We start from the raw sequence: 24,725 nt of genomic DNA on the forward strand, positions 1-24,725 counted from the left end.
ACACCTCTGCTGTCAGGGGGCGGAGCCTCAGGTGGGTCCCATTAAAGTTCTGGAGAATCGGTCCGGTTCTCCAGTTCGCTCCCACTGGGTTTGTGTGAACAGAAGGAGAAGCAAAGATCTGATCAGGTGAGTTTTAACTCCACATTCTTCTGGTTTCCAGTCCTGACTGGTTCTCTCTCTGAGCTTTGGTTCTGGTTCTGGTTCTGGTTCAGCTGATATATCTGGTTCCTGGTTGGTGGATGAAATATTTCGATATGAAGTCAATAATTTATTGATCAGAGAGGAGCCAGAGGACAGCTGATCATTTCAATCAATTATTGATCAGTAAGAAGTGATTATGGTGAAATATCAACACAGCGCCCCCTAGAGTATTTAAAAACATCCACTGCTGTTATTTAGACCTGAACTGAGTTAAAACATCAAACCATCAGAACTGAGAAAAATGACTATTGGACCCGTTTACACTCCCAGCAGGAAGTCGGCCATTTTGGATCAAATGTCTTGTTTGTTGTTTTTTAATGTAAAACAAATAAAAAATGTCAGATTTGTCCTGGAGAGCTCAGAGGTTTAAGCAGAAGAAAACTGTCCTCCACTCTGATCGTCATTCATTTTCTCTCATTTTGATTTTTAAATGATTGATTAATATTAAATCACAAATCTGCTAAACTATTGGTTGAATCACAGCGATTTCTAATAATCTATATCACTGTTAACACTTAAAAGAAAACCTGTTAATGTATTTCATATTTCAGTCACTTCATACATTCAATGACAGTGATATTAAATAATTTTGTTGTTTTTAACAAAGTTTTAAATAGTTTTAAATTTTGGTGAATGAGAGAAATTTACAGAAGTTCGGCTATCTGTGAATCTTTAGAGTTTTTTTTACTCTGTTTTTGATTCATTGTTAAATGTTTGGATTTTTCTATTTCATATCAATGAACTGAGTCTGGTGGCAGGATTTTGACCTTTGACCCTAGTGGTTCAGTTGTTTCCCTTCTCTGTAAAAATGTAGCAAACTTGATTGTGAAAAGAGACAAAACGGCGCCACCTAGAGTGACTCCTACACGATCAACATCTTTCCACAGGTTTTATTGTCCAGTAGTGAGAAGGGGCGGAGCCTGAGGTGAGTCAGGAATCATAAGATCAGGAGATCATTCACTGTTTATCAGTGAAACAATCACAATAAAAGTTTTATAGTTGCTTTAATAAGATTGGATAATTTATCTAAACTTTTAAAGCAGAAACTGAGATTAAAGTCTGACTTTAAATCCAAAACCATCTGAAAGTTTTTACACCCTTTAAACATCATCATATTTCATTTCCCAGTTTCCTGATATTCATGTGAAACCAAAACAAAGTTTAATATTAATGATATTATTTAAGTTGTTGCTTAATTAGATAAAATCTGATGAACGGTTTTCAGATTTTCAACCAAATTATTGATCAATCATTTCAGTCCAGGCTGCAGGTGGTTCAGTTGAAAGCTGATCAAGCCGTAAAGAATCAACAGCGCCCTCCAGAGGAACAACAGTCTAATGACATCTGAACCTGGTGACATCACAAATCCACTTCCTGTGGTTCTTGATTAGTGCAGTTTGTTGATCTTTAGGTAAAAAGTTTTAGAACCAGGATCTCAGTTTCAGGCTAAGTTAACTCAGAGTTTACAGAAGCAGAGTTTGTTGAAACTTATTTAAGTGATTATAATCAGAACCTAAACATGAGAATCATGACTTTGAATGTTTGTGTTCTGAGATGAATCATCCTGAGAGATGAACTAATTATCAGGAATCTCAATCTGTCCCAACCAAACCAAATAATCTCAGATTACATGATGGTGTTTGTTGAATGAATATTGATCTTATTACAATCATCTATCATCTCTGTACAGCAGATGTTCACATATTAATCCTCTCATTATTGTCAGACTCCAGAGACGGTTTGTTTTCTGTTTTTATGAAGCTCTTCTTGTTCCACTGAGGAGTGGAGGAATATTTCAAGCCTCAGCAGGTTTCAGCATCTCACTTTAATCCATCTGTGATTCTCCAACGTGAGAAACTGAAGACGTTGATTACCTGCATGTCTGATCTTGTCTCAGGATTCAGATATGCAGAGCTTCAGTTCTTGCTCTTTTCTTCTACCAATCATTCAGATCCGTGTGAAGTTGGTTCCTCTGAAGAATGAGTTCTGGTCTACGTCTCTGTTTATGGGGAAAGGCAAGCTGAAGTGTGAATTCCTCCTGCACAATCAAGTTAAAGTCAAACTGTTTGACTCTGACATAATTTTATTGGTGAAAAATCAAAGTTTGAGGCCTGGATCAAAACATTTAACATTTTGATAACTTTTAATTCTCCAAGGTTTACAAGAATACTGTCAAGAAAATCTGAGATCATCCCACTTCCCCATGCTGGAGAGTTTAATTTAACAGTAACAATAAATAAAGTTACCTTTAAAATCAGTCACACAAGTGACATCTAGACCCAACAGTAGACCCAGACTGCAATAAAATAAATCTGGTTGTGTGTGTTGTTTTAATTATAATTATCTTTTTTATCTAATCTTAAGAAATCATAGAGAGAGATGAGACAGGAAGAGCAGGTTTCCTGGAAACTGAGGAAGTTTCCAGCCTGCAGATTTATAAAAATATCTGAGATTATTCCTTATTAAAAAGCATAAAAGTTTGAAAGGATGAAATGTAAACATTTTGAGTAATTAGATAAGATTTAAAGTAAAGTACTTATATTAATATTGGTTTACTTATAACAATACTTACTGAGATTTGTGGAAAAACGTACAAGTAAGACAAGTAACTGTAACTTCTGTAATAACTCACATTATAATAACAAGAGTAATAAGTTGAGCAACCCTGATCCAACCAAAGGTTCCTCTTTTGCTCTCACCCTTTATTGGGTTTATCCACCATTTTGGTGCATTAGCATTGGCTAACACTGTTGCTGTGCTTGTTTCATTGGCTGATGGACAGATGACCTCATATCCATCACTGTCTTGGAGACATTTTGTCCTGATGTCTTGGCTAATGTCTCAGGGTTGCTCAACGATGCTCCCATGTCTCTGAGACGTTTAAGTTGTTCAATCATCTATCTTCAAATGAGGCGTTGGTCATCTCTGCTCTCCTGTTAGTCCTCTTTGACCCTTGACCTTTCACCTTCTATCTACCTCCAACACATCATCAGTGATCTTTAATAGCAGTTACACATTTTACACCATTTCAAGTTCAATGTTATAATCCTTTTAGTTCCTTTAATTTAGCATTAATTTATAATTTTATGATAATCACAACTTATTACTCTTATTATAATTATAATGTGAGTTATTACACATGTTCTGAAAAGAAACCAAGAATAATCTATTATTGTAATTATTTAATACCAAAGTTACAGTTACTTGTCTTACTTGTACGTTTTTCCACAAGTGTCAGTAAGTATTGTTATAAGTAAACCAATATTAATATAAGTACTTTACTTTAAATCTTATGTAATTACTCAAAATGTTTAGATTTCATCCTTTCAAACTTTTATGCTTTTTAATAAGGAATAATCTCAGATATTTTTATAAATCTGCAGGCTGGAAACTTCCTTCCTCAGTTTCCAGGAAACCTGCTCTTCCTGTCTCATCTCTCTATGATTTCTTAAGATTAGATAAAAAAGATAATTATAATTAAAGCAAAGTTTGCAGGAGACAAAAACAACACACACAACCAGATTTATTTTATTGCAGTCTGGCTCTACTGTTGGGTCCAGATGTCGCTTGTGTGACTGATTTTAAAGGTAACTTTATTTGTTGTTACTTGTTACGTCCGCCAGGACGCCATATTTAAAAGGACACGTAGACAAAAGGATTCCAAGAAAAATATTCCTTTATTCATTTTTTTTCTTTCTTTTAGACTTCCTTGTCCTTTCTTGTTTTTTTCTGTAAAGGAAGGAAAGAACCCCTCTTCCCGTGTCCCAAAACGTAACAAAAAAGTAAGAGAAAAAGTTCAACAGAAAGGTGGACCTGGTGAGCCGGTCCAAAGAAACAAAAAGGTACAGCAGGGGGCCAACCCTATACAGGGCCGTCGAAGCCCCTGCTAGTACCAGACTAAAGAAAATAGGGAAAAATAATATAAGCTATTAACACAAAATGACCGAAAACAGGACAACCGGACTCACCAGGCCAAAACAGACCAAAAAACAACCAAAAAATCCCCATGGCAGGCAGGAGGCATCACAAGGGTCCAAAGGCCGACAAAGTTGGAGGAGCCTCCTCCGGGCGCCCCTCTTGGAGGTGGAGATGGAGGTGGATGAGCGAGCGAGAGAGAGAGCGGCTGGGCGGCAACCATTACAACCCAGCCTATATATATAGGCCGTCCTCGCCCACCAATTAAAGCCAAACTAATTACAAAAAGAATCACTACCCTAAAAATATATTAAACACAAAACCACTCAACTTAAATCAATACAAAATTATTTAAGAAAATAAAAATAATTAGAGAGTGCCCAAAGAACATAACATTACTATTAACTGAAATCTCCAGCATGGGGAAGTGGATGATCTCAGATTTTCCTGACATAATAAACACAAAATCACAAAGTGATGCAACATAGAATCAACAATCAAAAACTACATTAAGTCAATGCCATAACAATGCAAATAAAACATTTATAATATTTAACTCAGCCAATGGACATTGATCTACTGGGCCCTTCAAAATCTCTGTTAATAAACATGAACCTACTTTATGCAGACAATGCAGTCAGTATTGGATACACTTGCAGCACTTTCAGCCAATAATCAGTGAGTATTGATTACATTTCAAATTCAATTCTAAACAGGTGAGTTTTTAGTTGAGATTTAAAGGATGTCAGGGTTTCAGCTATTTTACAGTTTTCTGGAAGTTTGTTCCAGATTTGTGGTGCATAGATGCTGAAAGCTGCTTCTCCTCTGTTGGTTCTGGTTCTGGGGAACCAGAACCTGAGAGGTCACTTGTGTGATCGTCCATCTCTCTCAGAGGTTCTATTAGCGACTGTCAAACCAGGTCGCTGAGCGGCTGAATAGGGGAATCTTTGTTGACGCGCCAGCTGATCAAAAACGCAATCCAAGTTGCATTTAAGTTGATTTATTTTGCCAATATCCAAAGCGTCAGTGTCCACACAGCATAAAAACGGATCCGTAGCTTTGGTCTTGTCCTAAACTAAGTGATTTCTGGAAGGACATTTTTGAAGCTCTCAGTGTTATTTTCAGGAGAAATGTTCCAAAAACTCCTTGGTGGCAGTTCTGGGAGTAATACCCGATGGAATGGACAGGAAGGGTGATAGATATCTTCTCTATCTTGCTCACAGCAGCCTTGAAATGTATAACTATCAGGTGGCTGAAACCAGGGCCTCCTACATATAACACATGGATACAAAAAATCTGGGACATTTATCTGATGGAAGGAATCACATATTCCTTAAGGCTTCAAAAAACAGTTTTTGATATAAGGTGGAGCCCGGTCTTACCGTTACTAATTCAATGACGCCCTTACAGGATTGCTTGTTGGCACCTGTATGTACCCATGGGTCAGTTAGAATACCATGGTGTTTAAGAATGTGAGGACCATCCTATGTCAGAGGGGATTTAATTGTGTGTCTTGTATTATTTTTATTTTTATTTTGTTGTCTTGTGTGATGTTTGTACTGGTATGTATTCCTTATTGCCTATGTTAGATCATTTGATGTCTCATCTTTTGTCAAGTTATAATGCAGAAGATAAATGTCAGTAAGAGACAGACGAATGCAACTGTGGACATGTGTTGTTAAAAATAAATAAAAATAAAGTTAAAAAAAATAAAAAAACGGATCCGTAGAAAAAACAGTGAATAAAGACAAAATGTGCTAAATTGAAGCGGTCAGCAAAAAGTAAACCTTCCTCCATCACCCACTCACTACTTCACCCAGGTGAGCAACAGCTGATCTATAATCACTAACGACATCACGTGATCCCCTCTACGCCTGTCCACAACAGATTCCCTTTTTAGTTCTTAGTATCAGCGTTAGGGAAAGACAAACTAGATGATTGATTTTACTTATTTGATTATTTCTGCTACTTCATTAAGCTGTACTGACTCTTGCAAAAGTGCTTTACTAATAAAATATTTAGCATAAAGAAAATGTAAAAGATGTGGACATTCAATTAATGAGTCACCTCAAAGTTCTTTGACGGTAGTAAAATAGCTGTGATGTTTGATTCTGGGGAAGAAAACTAGGTCATTTTATAGGTTGCTTTAGCCCAAATCTAAAACAACATCCTTGGGACTCGCCAGAGTCACTAAAACCAACCTGATTCAGTAACAAGTGCAAGTTGTAATAAAGAGAAGGAGCGACCGTTAACAGATGTGCTCTGTGGAACTAGTTGGCTGCTCAGTCTGGCTGATTCACAGGGGGAAGAAGGACGAGACATCTGGATGGAGGCCATCAGTAACCAGGCGAATCCTTTCTGGATGCAGCTAAAACAGAGTTTACTTCAGTTCTGGACAGATTTAGGAAACTCAATTCACCCGTTAGACAGAGAGCTGGTAGCACATCTCCCCTCTCTGAAGAGGAAGTAGTGACTGAGAGAGGAGAGAGTGAAGGAGGGGGGCAGAGGTTGCGCAACAACAATACCTGCTGTAAGAAGCCAATACATCTAAATTCCTTGGACTAAATTCATCATGTGTGTCAAAAATGACCTTTGACCCTCCCTCCAATAGTTTATTTCCTGTGTTGAAGGCTTTGTGTAGCAAGTTTCAAATATGTACAGTGAGTCGTTTTGATTGGGTCGCCTTTAGGGTTGTAGAGGTTTTAATTCCACTAAGTTCTCCAGTTTGGTCCCAGTCAGCAGCTTCAGCAGAACCAGTCAGAACTTGGTTTGTTTCAACAGGATGAAACTCTGTCAGTCCAGATTCGTCCCTCTCATCCCTCTGTGTCTTTATTTCTGCTGCTTCTCATCATCACTCAGAGGAAGACGGCAGAGACGGTGAGGACAACTGGTCACCTGAAAACTAAACGCCTGAGCAGGAGGCCAGACGCATTTCTGGAGGACATTTAATCAGCTGGTGATGGCAGCAACACATTACTGTTCAATGGCAACAAACAGGATTTAAAGATGTTTTCATTTCAGTCTGAAGGAAATCTGATCCTAGAATGACTCACAGTCGCTTTCCATCCTTAAATACAAACATTTGGTTCAATAGTGTTGATTTCAGAGTTCTGGAAGAATCAAGTCAGTTTTCAAAAAGACAAATTTTAGTTTTAAGAATTAAAGAAATTGTGTTTTTCAGTGGTGTGTTATTGTGTGATTTAAATGAGTATTTTCATCTCTAATCTGGTATTTTTCCATGTAGTTTATCATTTATACCACAGTAAATTATTTATGAGACAAAGTCTGAAACATAATAAATCCTTCATGTTTTCCAGATAAAAGATGGCGCAGCAGCAGGAAGTCCAGCAGGAAGTGGATTTTGGTAAGTGATCAGAAGCAGAAATGAACCATCATGAAGGAACAAACGGACCAATCACAGCCCGTGTTGCTGCCATGTGATGAACCTCAGCCTCAGAGTATTTATTGTTTCATGCTTCCTGTTCAGTGAAGCTCTGCTGGAAACTGAGTTTCTGTGAAACCTGAAGATAAAACCTGGACTCAGATGGAAACAGAACTAAAAGGAACCAAAGTGAAAAAGATCTTCAGGAATATTACTATATTCACTAATTAATTATCCAATAATCACATCATTTTTACTAATTTTTATCAAAGACTGTCTCTGTCTTTTATCCCAACATTTGGTGATAGAGATGCTGAAGCTTAAAGATGGAGATTAAAAACTTGTTGAAAGTAAAAGACAGAAAGTGATGAAAATGTTAATCAGTCGATATTTTCATCAATAACATCAGAGTTTCCTGTTTTCCTGAAATAGTTCAGCTCTATATTTAGAAGGTGTTTGTTTTATTGTTCTTCCTGCAGTGAGGAAACAAATGATGAACAGAAGCTTCATTTGTTCTCATGTAGACAGAATCAGTGGTCGTCTCTCAGATATGAGGCAGAAACACAACAGCAGGTTCAGACCTGAGGAGCTGATCAACAGACTCTGAGGAGAATCTCTGGATGGAGCAACAGGAAGAGTTGATCTTCATCAGGTTTGTCTCTCAGAGTAAATTAATCCTGTTTCTGTTTCTGCCTGCAGAGAAAAAACTTTTCAAGGTTCGCTCTGAGTTTGTGAAGAGAGTTTCTGAGGAAATCCTGAAACGGCTCCTTGATGAGCTTCTATCAGATGAGGTGTTTGGTGATTTGGAGGATGAGGGGTATACTGCAGATAAACCAAACCAGAGCAGACAAGGCCCGCGACACCAGATGCTGTGAGAAGAACAGAGAGCCTGCAGGTTGATGATCAAACATCTTCATCACTTGGATCCAACTCTGTCCAACCAGCTGGGTTTGTCCTCTGCCTCCTTTGGTCCAGGTGAGACACAAAGTTCATTAAAGCTGCTATTACAACCTCTACTGGTTTTGATTAAACTATAAATGATAAATAAATCTGATCTCTTCTAATAGTTCCTGATTTCAAAATTTTTCACCACAGAGAAAGATATTAATGTCCTTTGAGAATATCAAAATAACTCTTTTCATTATGTTTAGCTGAAGTGTCTGCTCTTGTTTATTTTTAGATTTTGATGTTCGGTGTCAACAGGAGCTTAAAAACCATCTGAAGATGAAGATCCAGAGTCTCTCTGAAGGCGTCGAACTTGGAAATAAACCGGTCTGAACAGATCTACACTGAGCTCTACATCACAGAGGGGTCAACTAGAGAGGTCAACCAGGAACATGAGGTCAGACAGATTGAAACAGCATCCAGGAAACAAGAAACAGTCAGAAGAGAAGACATCTTTAAAGTCCCACCTGGAGGAGATCAACCAATCAGAACAGTGATGACCATGGGCGTGGCTGGCATTGGGAAAACACTGTTAACACAGAAGTTCACTCTGGACTGGGCTGAAGGCAAAACCAACCAGAACATTGAGTTCATATTTCCATTCACCTTCAAAGAACTGAATTTACTGAAAGAGAAAAAGTTCAGCTTATTAGAACTGATTCATGAACGATTCACTAAAACCAAAGGAATCAGAAACTTTGAATCGTTCCAGGTTCTGTTCATCTTTGATGGTCTGGATGAAAGTCGATTTAATCTGGATTTCAACAACAATCTGATCCTGACTGATGTTACAGAGTTCAGCTCACTGGATGTTCTGCTGACAAACCTCATCAGGAAGGAACTGCTTCCCTCTGCTCTCCTCTGGATAACCACACGACCTGCAGCAGCCAATCAGATCCCTGCTCAGTGTGTTGACATGGTGACAGAGGTCAGAGGGTTCACTGACCCCCAGAAGGAGGAATACTTCAGGAAGAGATTCAGAGATGATGAAGAGAAGGCCAGCAGGATCATCTCCCACATCCAGAAATCCAAAAGTCTCCACATCATGTGTCACATCCCCGTCTTCTGCTGGATCACTGCTAACGTTCTGGAGAATGTGATGAAGACCAGAGAGAGAGAGAAACTACCCAACACTCTGACTGAGATGTACATAGAGTTCCTGAAGGTTCAACTCAACATCAAGGAGGAAAAGTATGATGGAGGAAAAAAGACCAAATCTATCTGGAGTCCAGAGAACAGGAAGCTGATTGAGTCTCTAGGAAAACTGGCTTTTGATCAGCTGCTGGAGGGAAACCTGATCTTCTATGACAAAGATCTCACACAGTGCGGCATCAACATCCAAGATGCTGCGTTGTTCTCAGGAGTTTTCACTGAGATGTTTAAAAGAGAGAGAGGGACACGCGACGTCTCCGTCTACTCCTTTGTTCATCTGAGCATCCAGGAGTTTCTGGCTGCAGTCTACATGCTCCACTGCTTCACCAGCAGGAGAGGAAAAAAAGTTATCAAGACCTTCTTGGGAGAAAATTTGTTTTTCATGTCTTTGCAGAAGTTAATGAAGAAAGTCATGGAGAAATCCCTCAGCAGTGAAAATGGCCACCTGGACCTGTTTGTCCGCTTCCTTCATGGTCTCACTGTGGAGTCCAACCAGAGACTCTTAGAAGATCTGCTGGGTCAGACAGAGACCAGTCCAGAAACCATCCAGAGAATCATCACCAACCTGAAGGAGATGAACACTGATAGAATCTCTCCTGACAGAAGCATCAACATCTTCTACTGTCTGGTGGAGATGAACGACGTCTCATTTTATCAGGAGATCCAACGGCTGCTGGATTCAGGGAAGAAGCTCTCAGAGACTGACTGTTCAGCTCTGGCCTTCATGCTGCAGATGTCAGAGATTCTGGATGAGTTGGACCTGGAGAAGTACAACACATCAGAATCAGGACGACAGAGACTGGTTCCAGCTGTGAGGAACTGCAGAAAGGCTCGGTGAGTCCAGATGTTTTCATTGTGTGATGCTGATTCAGCTCTATTGTCCTCCTGTTTCTTCTTCTGTCTTCAAGTTGATTCTGGATGTTTTTGCTCTTTATCTACTTCCTTCATCCTCTGGATTATTTTTCATAAACTTTATATTTTGTTGTTTTTACAGTTTCAGAAATATAAATACTTTGAACATTCAAACCTCCACTAACAAAAGCTGCAAAGTATCTTGTTGAACAAAGACAATTAAATAATAAAACAATAAAACCCAAAGTGAGAACTTTCACAATAAAACTAGATGATTACATTGATCCTCCAGTTGGTTCCAGGTTCAGGTTTCTTCTCTTCCAATATTTTTATTGATCAGCAGAAAGTCTTCATGACAGTCAGTCTCTCCACTGGATGAATTTCCTTAATTATTTCCTTCCAGTCTAATGTGAATGTTCTGATGATCATCATCATCATCATCATCATCATCAGTGTTGCATGTTATTCGCCCAGGAAAACATTAAAACATTCTGGGGAGGAAATTTCACATGTTCTCTGATGAGATTAAAATAAGTTTGTGTCAAACTGACTGTCTGTTCGTGTCTGCTGCTCCTTTGTGGTGTTAATTTAAAAACTCAGCATGCAGAAGCTGCTGGTTGCTTATCTTGACTCTGAGAGCATTCTGCTAAAGAAACCAGGTTCTGCAGAGCAAGAGAGACGTTTTGTAACAAGCAGAAATATTAAGTAGGGAACTGGTTACAGGTCTGAGAACAAACACAAAGCGTTCGGTTCCCCATGTACACTCAATCAATCAATCATCAATCAATCAATCAATCAATCAATCAATCAATCAATCAATCAATCAATCAATCAATCAATCAATCAATCAATCAATCAATCAATCAATCAATCAGTCAATCTGATTGATTGATGTACACTCACTGCTAAGTTAATGATGAATATTCATGAATATTTATCTAATGCTAGTCGACACATACAGTTACATTTAGCTATCAAGCTGCAGCATTTATGATGCTGCACTATGCTGTAGCATCATAAATGCTGCAGCATAGTGCAGCATCATAAATGCTGCACTATGCTGCAGCATTTATGATGCTGCAGCTCGTGGTAAAAATGAGTCAATTTTTTAAAATAAAGTGTTTATCAGAAAACCTAAAGATCAAATCAGGATTGATTTAACACCAGAGACAGAAAAATAGAGCAAAAGGTGATTTGAACTGCAGTTGGAACAATTATTGACAATATATACAGGGGTTAAAGTTCATCAATAACTGGTTCAATCCTCCATTAATCACAAACACTGAAAAATAAGTTGATTAAATTCATTAAAAATGTCCAAATGCTGATAAAGATCCAGTTCAGTTTCACCAAACCAAGAACCAAAGTACTGAAGAGGGAGTTGGGAAAGCATTTATTGATTTAATATAGATCAGATATTGACTCGATCAATATCTGCCGATAACAGATATTGATCAGTTATCGGCGTTTGATTCATCAATTTCAACCTCAAATGATTCGTTGACACATTTTCAACTTTGGTTCTGACTAGAATTGGATGATTGTTTGCTGATTGATCATTGATTATGGACCAGAAATCAACCATTCTGACTATAATCCATCGTTGACGTAGCATCCTGTGCTATCAGGTCGGCTAACTCTGGGTCAGTTAGCGTTAGCAGTTAGCGTTAGCAGTTAGCGTTAGCAGCTCATCGTCTGGTCTTGTTCCTTAATAGTTCCTCCCATAATGTTGTTGTTCTCTGATGGATCAATAAAAGCAGCAACGTGGCGATGAGGGTTCAGCCTCGGCCACAGACCCTTTCCTGAATCTGATAATCCACATTAATCTTAATCCTGGCAGAATGTGATTCATACAGACTGAAACAACCTATAATCTGATTATTAAAGCCAAATCTGTCCAGAGCTCAATAAAGATATTTCCAACACATTGAATCAAAAGCCTTTTCAGCATCTAAATGACTTTATTGATTCTGTTTAACCTTTGACCTGTGAGGTCAGGAGCCCACGTTGTCATGGGTTTGAATGTTGATGATAAAACCAGATTAAATCTGATCTGTGTCTGTAATTCCTGGGATTATAATATTTATCCAGTGTTGCTGCAGTGATCCTGTAATCAATGTTTGAAACTGATGTTGGTTTATGAACCACATCCAGTTTCATCTTTACCAGGTTTAGGAATCACTGACATCTCTGCTCTGATCCAAGATGGCGGCGTTTCCCCTCCACAAAGTTCTGATCAATCAATCCTTCAGCAGCCGCTCTGCCGGGTCGCCTCCTCACCTGCCGTCTGATTCCCTTTCAGTCTTTAATGACTTTATTGATCAGTGATTAGTTGTTAGTGGATGATTTTGATCTGTTCCTATCGATGGTGAATCCAGAGCAGCAGCAAAAACTGCATGAGGCTGAGAGCAGAACTGAGTGGAGGATCATTCAACAGATTCTCATGTGTTTTAGAGATCGGTGTCTTTATCTGTTGGATTTTAATTTATTGATAAATCTATTAGTTTGCTATCAGTTTCTTTGCTTTGATCTATTTCCATAATAGTTGAGTTGAATAAATTTATCCTTTTCCTCCATCTGGTTTCATAGAAACAGTTTCTCCTTGTTTCTCTGATTTGTTATTATTATTATTTTCCATACGTTGTATTTGTAGAGATTTTAGTTTTCTAATCTTTTAAACATTTCTCTCTTTCTCGTTAGAGAACCAGATAATTAAAGTTTTTGCTTCGTCCCATAAAATCCAGGGAGAAAAATCCTCTGTGTTGTTCTGGTTCAAATCATCTTTGAGTCGTTTTTCCTGAAATCTGTTAAATTTAGTGTCATTAATAAACTATAATTATTGTTGATTCTCCACAGGGTTTCTTTGGTTCATGACCCAAATGGAGTCAGAAACACTCTGCATGATCAGACGTCTCTCATCTGTCACATTTTATGATTCATCCACCAAACATGATTCATAAAACAGGATTTTAATATAAACTGTTTCTGTCTGCAGTGGCGGAGCTCGACTTTTTTTCAAGGGGTGGCCAAAGGGTGAGCAAGGCTTTATCACAGGGGTCCATATACAAATGATGGTCTTGCGCTGGTCCGGCCCGGGTCCGGCCCTTTCCAGGCCCTGGTCTGGCCCGGATCCGGCCCTTTCCTGGCCCGGTTCTGTCCCTGGTCTTGCGCTGGTCTGGCCCGGATCCGGCCCTTTCCTGGCCCGGTCTGTCCCTGGTCTTGCGCTGGTCTGGCTCGGGTCCGGCCAGGATCCGGCCCTTTCCTGGCCCTGGTTTTGCCGTGGCCCGGCCCTGGTCCGGCCCGGATCCGGCCCAGGTTCGGCCCGAGTCCGGCCCTTTCCTGGCCTGGGTCTATCCTGGTCTTGCGCTGGTCCGGCCCGGATCTGGCCCTGGGCTGGCCCTGGGCTGGCCCTGGTCTTGCGCTGGTCTGGCCCGGGTCCGGCCCGGATCCGGCCCTTTCCTGGCCCTGGTTTTGCCGTGGCCCGGCCCTGGTCCGGCCCGGATCCGGCCCAGGTTCGGCCCGAGTCCGGCCCTTTCCTGGCCCGGGTCTATCCCTGGTCTTGCGCTTGTCCGGCCCGGATCTGGCCCTGGGCTGGCCCTGGTCCGTCCTGGTCTGGCGCTGGTCCAGCGCTGGTCCGGCCTGGATCCGGCCCTTTCCAGGCCCTGGTCTGGCCCGGATCCGGCCCTTTCCTGGCCCGGGTCTGACCCTGGTCTTGCGCTTGTCCGGCCCGGATCTGGCCCTGGCCAGGCCCTGGTCTGGCCCGGATCCGGCCCTTTCCTGGCCCGGGTCTGACCCTGGTCTTGCGCTGGTCTGACTCGGGTCCGGCCCGGATCCGGCCCTTTCCTGGCCCTGGTTTTGCCGTGGCCCGGCCCTGGTCCGGCCCGGATCCCGCCCAGGTTGGCCCGAGTCCGGCCCTTTCCTGGCCCGGGTCTATCCCTGGTCTTGCGCTGGTCCGGCCCGGATTTGGCCCTGGCCTGGCCCTGGTCCGGCCCTGGTCTGGCCCGGGTCCGGTCCTGGTCTGGCCGTGGCCTGGCCCTGGTCCGGCCCTGATCCGGCCCGGGTCCGGCCCTGGTCTGGCCCTGGTCTTGCGCTGGTCTGGCCCGGGTCCGGCCCGGATCCGGCCCTTTCCTGGCCCTGGTTTTGCCGTGGCCCGGCCCTGGTCCGGCCCGGATCCGGCCCAGGTTCGGCCCGAGTCCGGCCCTTTCCTGGCCCGGGTCTATCCCTGGTCTTGCGCTGGTCCGGCCCGGATCTGGCCCTGGGCTGGCCCTGGTCCGGCCCTGGTCTGGCCCGGGTCCGGTCCTGGTCTGGCCCGGGTCCGGTCCTGGTCTGGCGCTGGTCCGGCCGTGGTCCGGCCGGATCCGGCCCTTTCCAGGCCCTGGTCTGGCCCGGATCCGGCCCTTTCCTGGCCCGGGTCTGTCCCTGGTCTTGCGCTGGTCTGGCCCGGGTCCGGCCCGGATCCGGCCCTTTCCTGGCCCTGGTTTTGCCGAGGCCAGGAAATCTGGCCCGGCCCTGGTCCGGCCCGGATCCGGCCCAGGTTCGGCCCGAGTCCGGCCCTTTCCTGGCCAGGGTCTATCCCTGGTCTTGCGCTTGTCCGGCCCGGATCTGGCCCTGGGCTGGCCCTGGTCCGGCCCTGGTCTGGCGCTGGTCCGGCGCTGGTCCGGCCTGGATCCGGCCCTTTCCAGGCCCTGGTCTGGCCCGGATCCGGCCCTTTCCTGGCCCGGGTCTGACCCTGGTCTTGCGCTGGTCTGGCTCGGGTCTGGCCCGGTCCGGTCCTGGTCTGGCCCGGGTCCGGTCCTGTTCTGGCGCTGGTCCGTCCCGGGTCCGGCCCGGGTCTTTGCCGATCTCATAAGTATATTTTAAAATGACCATTTCCAGTGGGGTGGCAGTAGGGGTGGCAAGGCCTCTGTTTGGGGTGGCAAATGCAATCCCTGCCACCCCTCTGTCTCCGCCTCTGCTGTCTGAGACGTTTTAATTTTGCTGGAGACCAGAAAATGATTTTAGTGAAAGTTCCAGTTTCATATCAATATCTGATACTTTGAGTCCAAAATGTTCCTAATAATCATTACTTACTGTCAACACATTGAATCAGGAGATTCTCTATGATCCATGCAGCAGAAAATGGATCCCAACATCTTCTAGTTACTGGAGAAATTTCACTGCTTCATTATGAAAATGGACCCAAACACTCTGGTTCTGGTTCTGTCCACCATGATCCATATCATCACTATAGTAGATCAGACTGATGGACTGAGAGTTTATCAGTCTGTCTCATCTCAATGTGTGCAGACATATTAATGAGGATCATCTGCAGATCCTGGGTCACCTGGACCCGGTTCTGACCCAGTCCAGACGGTTCAGACCGGAAGGAGCAGCAGGACCGGTTCTGCTGCTGCTCTGCAGGACGACCAGAACAACGTGAAGCTTTTAGCTGCAGCAGGTTGACGACTGTCCACTTTCTACTTTGTTAAAGCATCAAATCCAGCAGATGAACGGAGACAGAACTGGAGCATCATGTGTTTGTTCTGCTCCCAGTTTCCTCTGTGGCAGCATTTAATAACCTGCTGCTGGGAAACATGTTTCTATACAATATATTACTATTATTCATGATGATGCAGCAGATAGTGGCTCAACAAACCCAGAGATGCCAGAGGTCCACAGCAGCTGGACTTCCTGTTCTGCTCACTTCATTTATAACTCACTTCCTGCTTGGTCTAAACGGTCTAGTCCAAGTCAGAGTTGTGAGCAGTTCCTCCTCCTCTCCATCATCTCCAGTCGTTTCCTTCATTCAGCTCAGTCAGCCTCTTCATCAGCTGCTGCAGAGAAACTGAACTTTCCTTCACTGATGATAGAAGATCTTCAACATCTGACTGCAGCTGAAGGTCTGAGGACATGAAGCCTGGACCAGAACCAGAACCAGAACCTGGACCAGAACCAGAACCTGGACCAGAACCAGAACCAGAACCTGAACCTGGACCAGAACCAGAACCTGGACCAGAACCAGAACCAGAACCAGAACCTGGACCAGAACCAGAACCTGGACCAGAACCTGGACCAGAACCAGAACCAGAACCAGAACCAGAACCTGGACTCTAACCAGGAACTGCACAGATTCTCTGTGGGGTCAAACTCAGTAGATATTGATCAGATGATGATCAGATGATGACATCACTGTTATCATATTTTAGTCTGTTTATGATCCAGATTGATTTCATTAGAACTGAATTTATTTCTTCTCTAATCACAGACTTGGTGGCTGTTCACTCCAAAAGGCTGAATGTGAAGTTTTGGCCTCGACTCTGAAGTCCAACCCAGATCTGACTGAACTGGAAATAAATCAGATCTACATAGATGAAGGTGGAGAATCTGATATGAAGCATCTGGTTGAGATCCTGGAGAATTCAGTCAGTAAAGTGAAGAAACTGGGGTTTGTTTTCTCTATTTATTCAATAAAATCATTTATTGATTCTTTAATCAATAGTTAATCAATTTAATGTTAATATATATTTTTTAAAACAACTTGTTTAATCATCAGAATAAAATCTCTAAAACTTTTGACCTTATTAATTATTTTCTTATTTCAGACTTTGAGATTATTGAACTTTGTTTTTCAGTTTTCTCTTTAAAATGTTTTTGATGAACAAAATGAGTAAAATAATTGAAATGCTGTGAATGAATGATGGAGATGTTTCAGTTTGGTAAAGATTCAGATGCTTTTATTTCTGATTCTTTACATCAGAATGAAATGTTGATCCTCCAGAGCCACAAACACTGACGAGTTCAAATCCTCATTAATGAACGTCTAAGAAACCACTGATTGTAGAAAAGCAAATCTAGATGCAATGAATGAAAGTGAGGTTTGCAGCAGCAGCAGGTTCCTCAGCTTTGTCCTGAGGCTGTGGTTCTGTTGGGCCGGGTCAGAGAGGAACCGTCTCCTGAGGAAATAATGGCCTCCATTGGCTTTCAGCAGCTGTTGGAGAAATTGTGATATTATTAATCAATTATTTGTTATTCTCATTGATCTTTATAATGTATCTTTAATTGATGCTTTCCTTAAAGTTAATCTCATTATAGAATTAAGAATGTTTCTTGTATTGTTGATTTACTCTGATTCCTTTCTCAGAAGGCCTCACTGACAGAGAGCAGAAACAAAATCTTCCTGCAGGTTTACCTCTTGGTGAAGAGCTCTGCTTCGGTTGAGTTGCTGGCCTCCAATAAAAACATCATTGCTAAGATCACTACATATTTTATTAATCTTTGTGCCTGGAAGGACATTATCTAGTACAGAATGATTGTGTGTTAGTTAGTGAATAACATTTGACGCTGTAGCTGTTTGCCCCCTCCCTTTAGAGCTGCAGCGTCCTTGTGATTAGGGATCCTAGAAACAATAAAATAGAGGAGCAGACAAAATGTGCTTCAGAGCGGTAGGAGATTGTAACTGAAGCACATCTCTGTCCGTTCTCCTCGCGAGTGAAAAAGAATCTAACTCTTTTGTCTTTTCTGTCTTTGTTAATGTATGTCTAACAGGTGTTAACCCTAACAGCAGCTTTAATAGGAACCCAAAGGCCATTAATGAAGAACCTGACTGGTTCTGATCCAGTTACCAAGTCGGGTCTGATGATCAGGAACCAGCAGAAATAGCTCAACTCATCCAGACTGATAGAAACTTTGAGTTTCTTTGTTGATCAAATGTTCTGGTTCTGCTGGTTTGGACTCTTTAAACCAGTTTGACTGGATCAGATGTTAGAATCAGTTCATCATGTTTCTTTTACATTCAGGGAAATTAATTTATACATTTTATTATTTATTTGTTCATATTTCAGTTTTAACTGCATCCTGTTGGTTCACATCTTTTATTCTTTATTCAGATTGTGGAGCTGCAGTTTATCAGAGACCAGCTGGACGTCTCTGTTCTCAGCTCTGAAGTCCAACCCGACCCATCTGAAAGGACTGGACCTGATCAGAACCAACCTGGAAGATTCTGGACTGAAGGATCTCTGTGGTTTTCTACAGACTGAAGGCTGCAGACTGAAGACATTGGGGTATTTTAATGATATAATTATTGATATTTCTGTGAATAATTCTATATAATTGATCATCAATCAAAGTTCATTTCTTCTGATCTAATCAATATTTTCTGAGTTTGTTCCTGGATCCAGAGTTTAATTTAGTTTCTCTGTGTAACTGAGTTGGACCTGCTGATCTGAGGTCAGAACAGGACAGCATTCGGATCCCAGTGTGTAGAAATCCCCCTCAGGTCAAGCAGGTCAAAGGTCAACATGAAATGTCCCTTTATTGAAGATCCATAAATCCCACATTAGTTTTAAATCTCCTGCTATTAGTTGATGATGATCCAGTCCAGGTTTACAGAGTCCAGGTGTTGCAGTGCTTTAACTAGACCAGATTAAAGAAGCTGATATCCTGATCAATATTCCCATTTCTGCAGCGTCTCTGATGAACGATTCAGAACCAGAACCAAATGACCCACAATGACCTCACAGAGAAAAGGATCAATATTTTCTAGTTGATGGTTCAGAAACTGAATCAGCACAAAATGATCAAGTTTCAGAATGTGATGATATGACAAAAGGATTGAAATCAACCCGTTTCCATCTGTCATACTGAGCAATGAGCTGCAGTTCAAATACAAGCAGCAAGAAAAACATCATTAATAGATTAATGAAGAAAAACTGGAGCCATAAAATATCAGCAGATCAATGATGGACAGAGCAGTCGGAGAATCCAGAGCCTGGAAGGAAACATGGAGAGAAAAACATCCACTGAGTTTAAGATCCTCAGAAACTTTGAGACAAACTTTGACTTTCTTTGTTGATCAAATGTTCTGGTTCTGCTGGTTTGGACTCTTTAAACCAGTTTTGACTGGATCAGATGTTAGAATCAGTTCATCATGTTTCTTTTACATTCAGGGAAATTAATTTATACATTTTATTATTGATTTGTTCATATTTCAGTTTTAACTGCATCCTGTTGCTTCACATCTTTTATTCTTTATTCAGATTGACTTACTGCAGGTTATCAGAGACCAGCTGGACGTCTCTGTTCTCAGCTCTGAAGTCCAACCCGACCCATCTGACAGTACTGGGCCTGATCAGAACCAACCTGGAAGGTTCTGGACTGAAGGATCTCTGTGGTTTTCTACAGACTGAAGGCTGCAGACTGGAGAGATTGGTGTATTTTAATGATATAATTATTGATATTTCTGTGAATAATTCTATATAATTGATCATCAATCAAAGTTCATTTCTTCTGATCTAATCAATATTTTCTGAGTTTGTTCCTGGATCCAGAGTTTAATTTAGTTTCTCTGTGTAACTGAGTTGGACCTGCTGATCTGAGGTCAGAACAGGACAGCATTCGGACCCCAGTGTGTAGAAATCCCCCTCAGGTCAAGCAGGTCAAAGGTCATCCAGTCTAGAAAAGTGAAATCCTGGAATCTGACAGGAACAAATCAATAATCAATGATTGATGCTTCAACACTTTGATCAGAACCTGGAATGATTTTACTGACTAAAATCCTCCAACACATCATGACCCAGTACCAGGTTCTGGTTCTGGTTCTGGTTCCGAAGTCAGCAGGTCTTTATTGGAGCAGCAGCTTGTTGGCATTAATATTCATGAGAATCTTTAACTGGTTCTGTTGGACTGGTTAACCTGCATCCTGTTTGGTTCACATCTTTTATTCTTTATTCAGGTTGGAGGACTGCAGTTTGTCAAAGATCAGCTGTGATTATTTGGCCTCAGCTCTGAAGTCCAACCCGACCCGTCTGACAGAACTGGACCTGACAGGAACCAACCTGAAGGAATCAGATGTTCAGCAGCTGAAGGATCTTGTAAAGACTGTAAAGTAAGTAAATGTTTGCAGTGAGTCCAGCTGCTGTCAGCATATTGAACTAAACCCAGTCAGCATCAAAGCAAAGATCCAGTGTTCCCAGTAAAGCTGCAGCTTCTCAGTGGGAGGAGAATGGGTTCAGGCTTCCTGATTGGACACAGCAATCAGCCAATCAGAGGAACAGCAGCTTGCTGTGTTGTTGCTGTGTCCATGTCTCCAGGACGTCCAGCTGGACTCCAGCGTCCAACATGTCTAGAGACAGTGGTCCTCATTCATCAAACAGCAGCAGATCTGATCTCAGACCTGCTTGTTCTCAGTTCAACAGGAAACAACTGATCAGGTTCATCTTGGTCACAGCTCTGAGATCAGTCTGACTGGAAACCATCTACTGGATGTGCTGCGTCACTGACTGCTACTGGAAACACTCACTGATCTGCTCTCCTTCCTTCTTCTCTCTGCAGGTGGAGATGATCTGATGATCTCTGTAAAGTAGAGAACGTCTCTGTGTCCTGCTGATCCTCACAGGTTGAAGCTGCAGCAGTTTGAGTCTAAAGAGACTCTGGATCAAGATGATGACCTTTGACCTCAGAACATTTTCTATTTCTATTTCAAATATTTTCCAGACATCTATTGTTGAAGATTTTCAGTTTTATTTTTCATCTGATCTGTTTGATGATCTGCAGGAACAAAAGAGAGAAAAATACTCTGAGTTTGTTAGAAAAGTTGAATTGAGCAAAAACATGAAGCATAAATTTTATTAAAAAGCTTTAAAGAGTTTGTTAATGGGACAAAATGTCATTTTATTCTGTTGAGGTGAAAAAAGTTGATCTAAAATCAGACATGATAGCAGCTCTATAGATTCAGAGCCAAACAGTAAAACTTCCTCTGGATCTGTGGCATTAAATCCACTTGAGATCCAGACGTCCTGACCAGATCCTGCAGAGAAAAGAAACAATATTTGAACGTGGATCATTTGGACTCGGCTGCTTGGATGTGTGTTTGGATTTGAAAGGTTTTGTTGTGAAGCAGAAAGTTGATGAAGTTCACAGTGAAGACGACTTCAGTCCACCTGAAACCTGGTTTCACTCAAACGTCTTTATTCACTTTAAGTTTCTGATGCAACAAGAAGGAAGAAAAGGTCAAAGGTGAACCAGAGATCGACTCCATGTTGCTCACAGATGTGATGGGAACAGTTTGCACAGCTGTTGTTCAAGGAGAACAGTTTTTTTATTTTCCAGCTTTTGTTGATGGATGCAAATTTGCATCAGAAGATGAGAAAATAACTTTCTGTGGTTTATTTGTGTGGATTTAAAGTGGAACGAGTTTTTAAAGAAAAACTAGAGGAGAAACCTGAGCCAGCGTTCTGACAGACCAAACACTGAGGAACCAGAGTTTGCATCGTCAAAGTGACAAAATCATCTGAATGTTGTGACTCGTTTCCCATCAAATCCCTGACAGGAGAAGCAAAACCTCACGTCTCCAACATGAAGCTGCAACAGGATGCAGAACTTCCACCGAGCGTCACGTCACTCACAGCAGATCAGGAGCCTCGCTCTTCACCTCAACACCGCCTAAAACCTGGGACCAGGGGTTAAAGGTCATCTCCTGCACCTAGTGCAACATTTCACTTCTCATGAGAGCGCGTCCTCAGTTTAGAGGCCAAAACCAGCAAGAAGCTTCAGAGTTTTCCTGCAACGTAGCTCTGGTCTGTTGGCTTCAGTGAGGCTGGTTTTACTGAAGATGTGTTCAGGTACGCAGGAAAATTCAGTGCTGAGACAGACGGACGAGCGACTCCACCTCTGATGATGCTTGGATAGAAGTTTATATGTTCATGAGATGAAACAGTTAATTTTCCTCACATATCAGGACATTCTCCATCGGTCATCCTGCCGTCGTTCTGGATTTATTCATTATTTACATCATCAATAGAAATTGTTCAACAAGATGTTTCTCTTTGTTTTAATTTTCACTGTTATAAAGTCAGATCAAGTCAGCTTACATTACTGTTGTTAAATAAGAGTCACTGCAGGATTTTATTCAGTTTTGATTAGAAAAAAACGTCTTTTAAAGAGTTTATTACAGCAGCTTTGTTTTATTATCTAAAACAGTTTTATGACATATATAACTCCAAACAGTGAATAAAAATATATCAGGATAATTGAGTCAGTAAAGTTTCAATATGACTCAGGAAGACTGTTAGTTTTTCTCTAAACTCCACATTAAATGTAAATAATGCAGCATTATCAAGACTGTAGTTCCCTCTATGGCCACCAGAGGGCGGAAATATGCCGCTCTCAACATAGAGGTGAGTTTGCAGAGCTGCGGCTGATTTCAGACGTTTGTTTAGTTGATTATGTTTATCATTTTCATGATAAATATTCATATTATTATGGTCTGTCTAAAGGACTGACAGTTGATTTAATATATAGATGTTATTTACATACAGATAACTCATCTATATTTCCTAAATAAATTACATATTAATATTCCCTGATGAAATACTTAACAGGTTTGTTCGCCAAGATGCTGAGTTTCCTGTTTAGTTAGAATATGTTTTTTAAATTTTCTTTTTTCTGTAAAACAAAAATAATTACGATAATTTGGCTTCAGAGCCCAATAATATAGTTTACATCAAATCGTAAGAAAATTACATACTTTTGCTTTCTGATAAGATAATAAACTATCAGAAAGCATAAGTTCTGATAGTTATGCTTTCTGATAGTTACATTAAGTACATAAAAATGTACTGTACATTAAGTTAGCTTAATGTACTTAAGCTAATGTACTTTTAGCTTAAGTACATTAAGCTAAAATGTACTTAAGTGTTTTATTAAATTCTCAATAAAACACAGAGAATTTAGGTCATTGTGTTATTTTGAAAGAATCCAAAGGAAGTGCTTTTCATATATCAGCTCTCTAACTTTACTCTTGTATTTACACACTGTGTCCACTAGGGGGCAGACGGCTATGTTAGCAGATAGCTAGTTTCCAGCTCTTGACGGCTTTCTTGTTGCTCTCTTGGTGTTTCTGTTGTTATTTCTTAAATCTTCTTCCTATTTTAACATGAAATAAATGTTTTATCTGTCAATGTGAACTAGAAGCAGCTCCACAGAGATGAACCAGACCGCAGAGACTCTGAGCGGAGCTAGCGGAGTCTCAGAGTCCTGCTAGTCTGTTAGAATATGCTAACAGACTAGCAGCAGCTTCAGAGGAGCTTTGGCTCCTAAACTATTTCAGATTAGGGCGGCATTTGCCCTCTAGTGGACCCAGATGGTAACTACAGCTGCTTCATAAAGTTAGAAAGTTTACATTACACATACACTTCCGGTGAGTACTTTCACATTAAGACCTATAGAAACGGGGTGTTTTACTGTTTGCTTTTGTTTCAAATAATATATTTAACTTTTATGAAACAAAAACATTATACACAAAAGCAGCAAATTAAACGCTGCTGAGGTTTTTTCCACCCACATGTAATTTTTTTATTTCTTCAGATAAAAGTATTTAAATAACATTAATGTGTGATACCTTAATTCAGAGATTAAACTCAGTCATGCTTTTTTTTTATTAATTATGAGATTAACAAATTTTCAATGAACAAAAAAATTAATTAAATCCAACCACTCGTAATATTTTAAACTGTATTAATTTTTTAAATTTTTCTCCAGTATTTTTCATCCTGCTTAATGTTTAATGTTTGGATTTGAACGTAAAAATATTTTTAATGATTATATTTTTTCAGCCTTTAATTCTCAACCAGTTCAACTTTCAGGGAGGATTTTTAGTTTAGTTTTCTTTTCAGTTATAGTGACTCTTATTTAACAACATTATTAGAAGCTCATTTTTATGACTTGATCAAAGTGATAATTAGAACAAATATCAATAAATGATCGATAAAGGATATCTGTAGTTACCACAGATCTCCACCAGATGGCAGTTAGAACTAATCAAACTTTATAAATAATTTCTATGAAAATATGTTTGTGTGAAATAAATGAGAATAACAAGTGAACGTTCAGTTCATCCGTTTGATTCGCCTCTAAGCAGTGAACTTTAATCAGCTGCTCTAATAAAACGTCAGTGGCTGAGCGGCGCTGTTGCTTTTCAAAATAAAGACATATATTAAAATATCATCAGTGTAATAATTCTCTTTGGAGGAATTTCTAATGCAGGCTGAATATAAATACTATACAAATATGGAAATTATAACAAGTTTTAATCACAAATACTCCAAGAATAAATCTCCATATTTTGATATTTTAATTCAGTTTAACTAAAATATTTGTGGCCATTAATGATGATGTAGTTTCAGATTTTGACCACTAGATGTCAGAATAACTCCTGGTTTTATTTTGCTGTTTTCGTTTCTAATGTTTAAGTCAAACATAAATAATCTGATGTAATATTTATTGTAGAGAATAAAATATTAAT

The 24,725-nt window shown here is 40.8% G+C and overlaps 1 pseudogene; it reads left to right on the forward strand.

Annotated features, from left to right (window-relative positions):
• Positions 1-20,350, forward strand: LOC129356777 (NLR family CARD domain-containing protein 3-like; annotated as a pseudogene).
• The last annotated feature ends 4,375 nt before the right edge of the window (positions 20,351-24,725 follow it).

This window comes from Poeciliopsis prolifica, unplaced genomic scaffold, assembly GCF_027474105.1.
Source record: "Poeciliopsis prolifica strain line A6 unplaced genomic scaffold, Auburn_PproV2 SCAFFOLD193, whole genome shotgun sequence".
In the NCBI taxonomy this organism is placed as follows: Eukaryota; Metazoa; Chordata; class Actinopteri; order Cyprinodontiformes; family Poeciliidae; genus Poeciliopsis; species Poeciliopsis prolifica.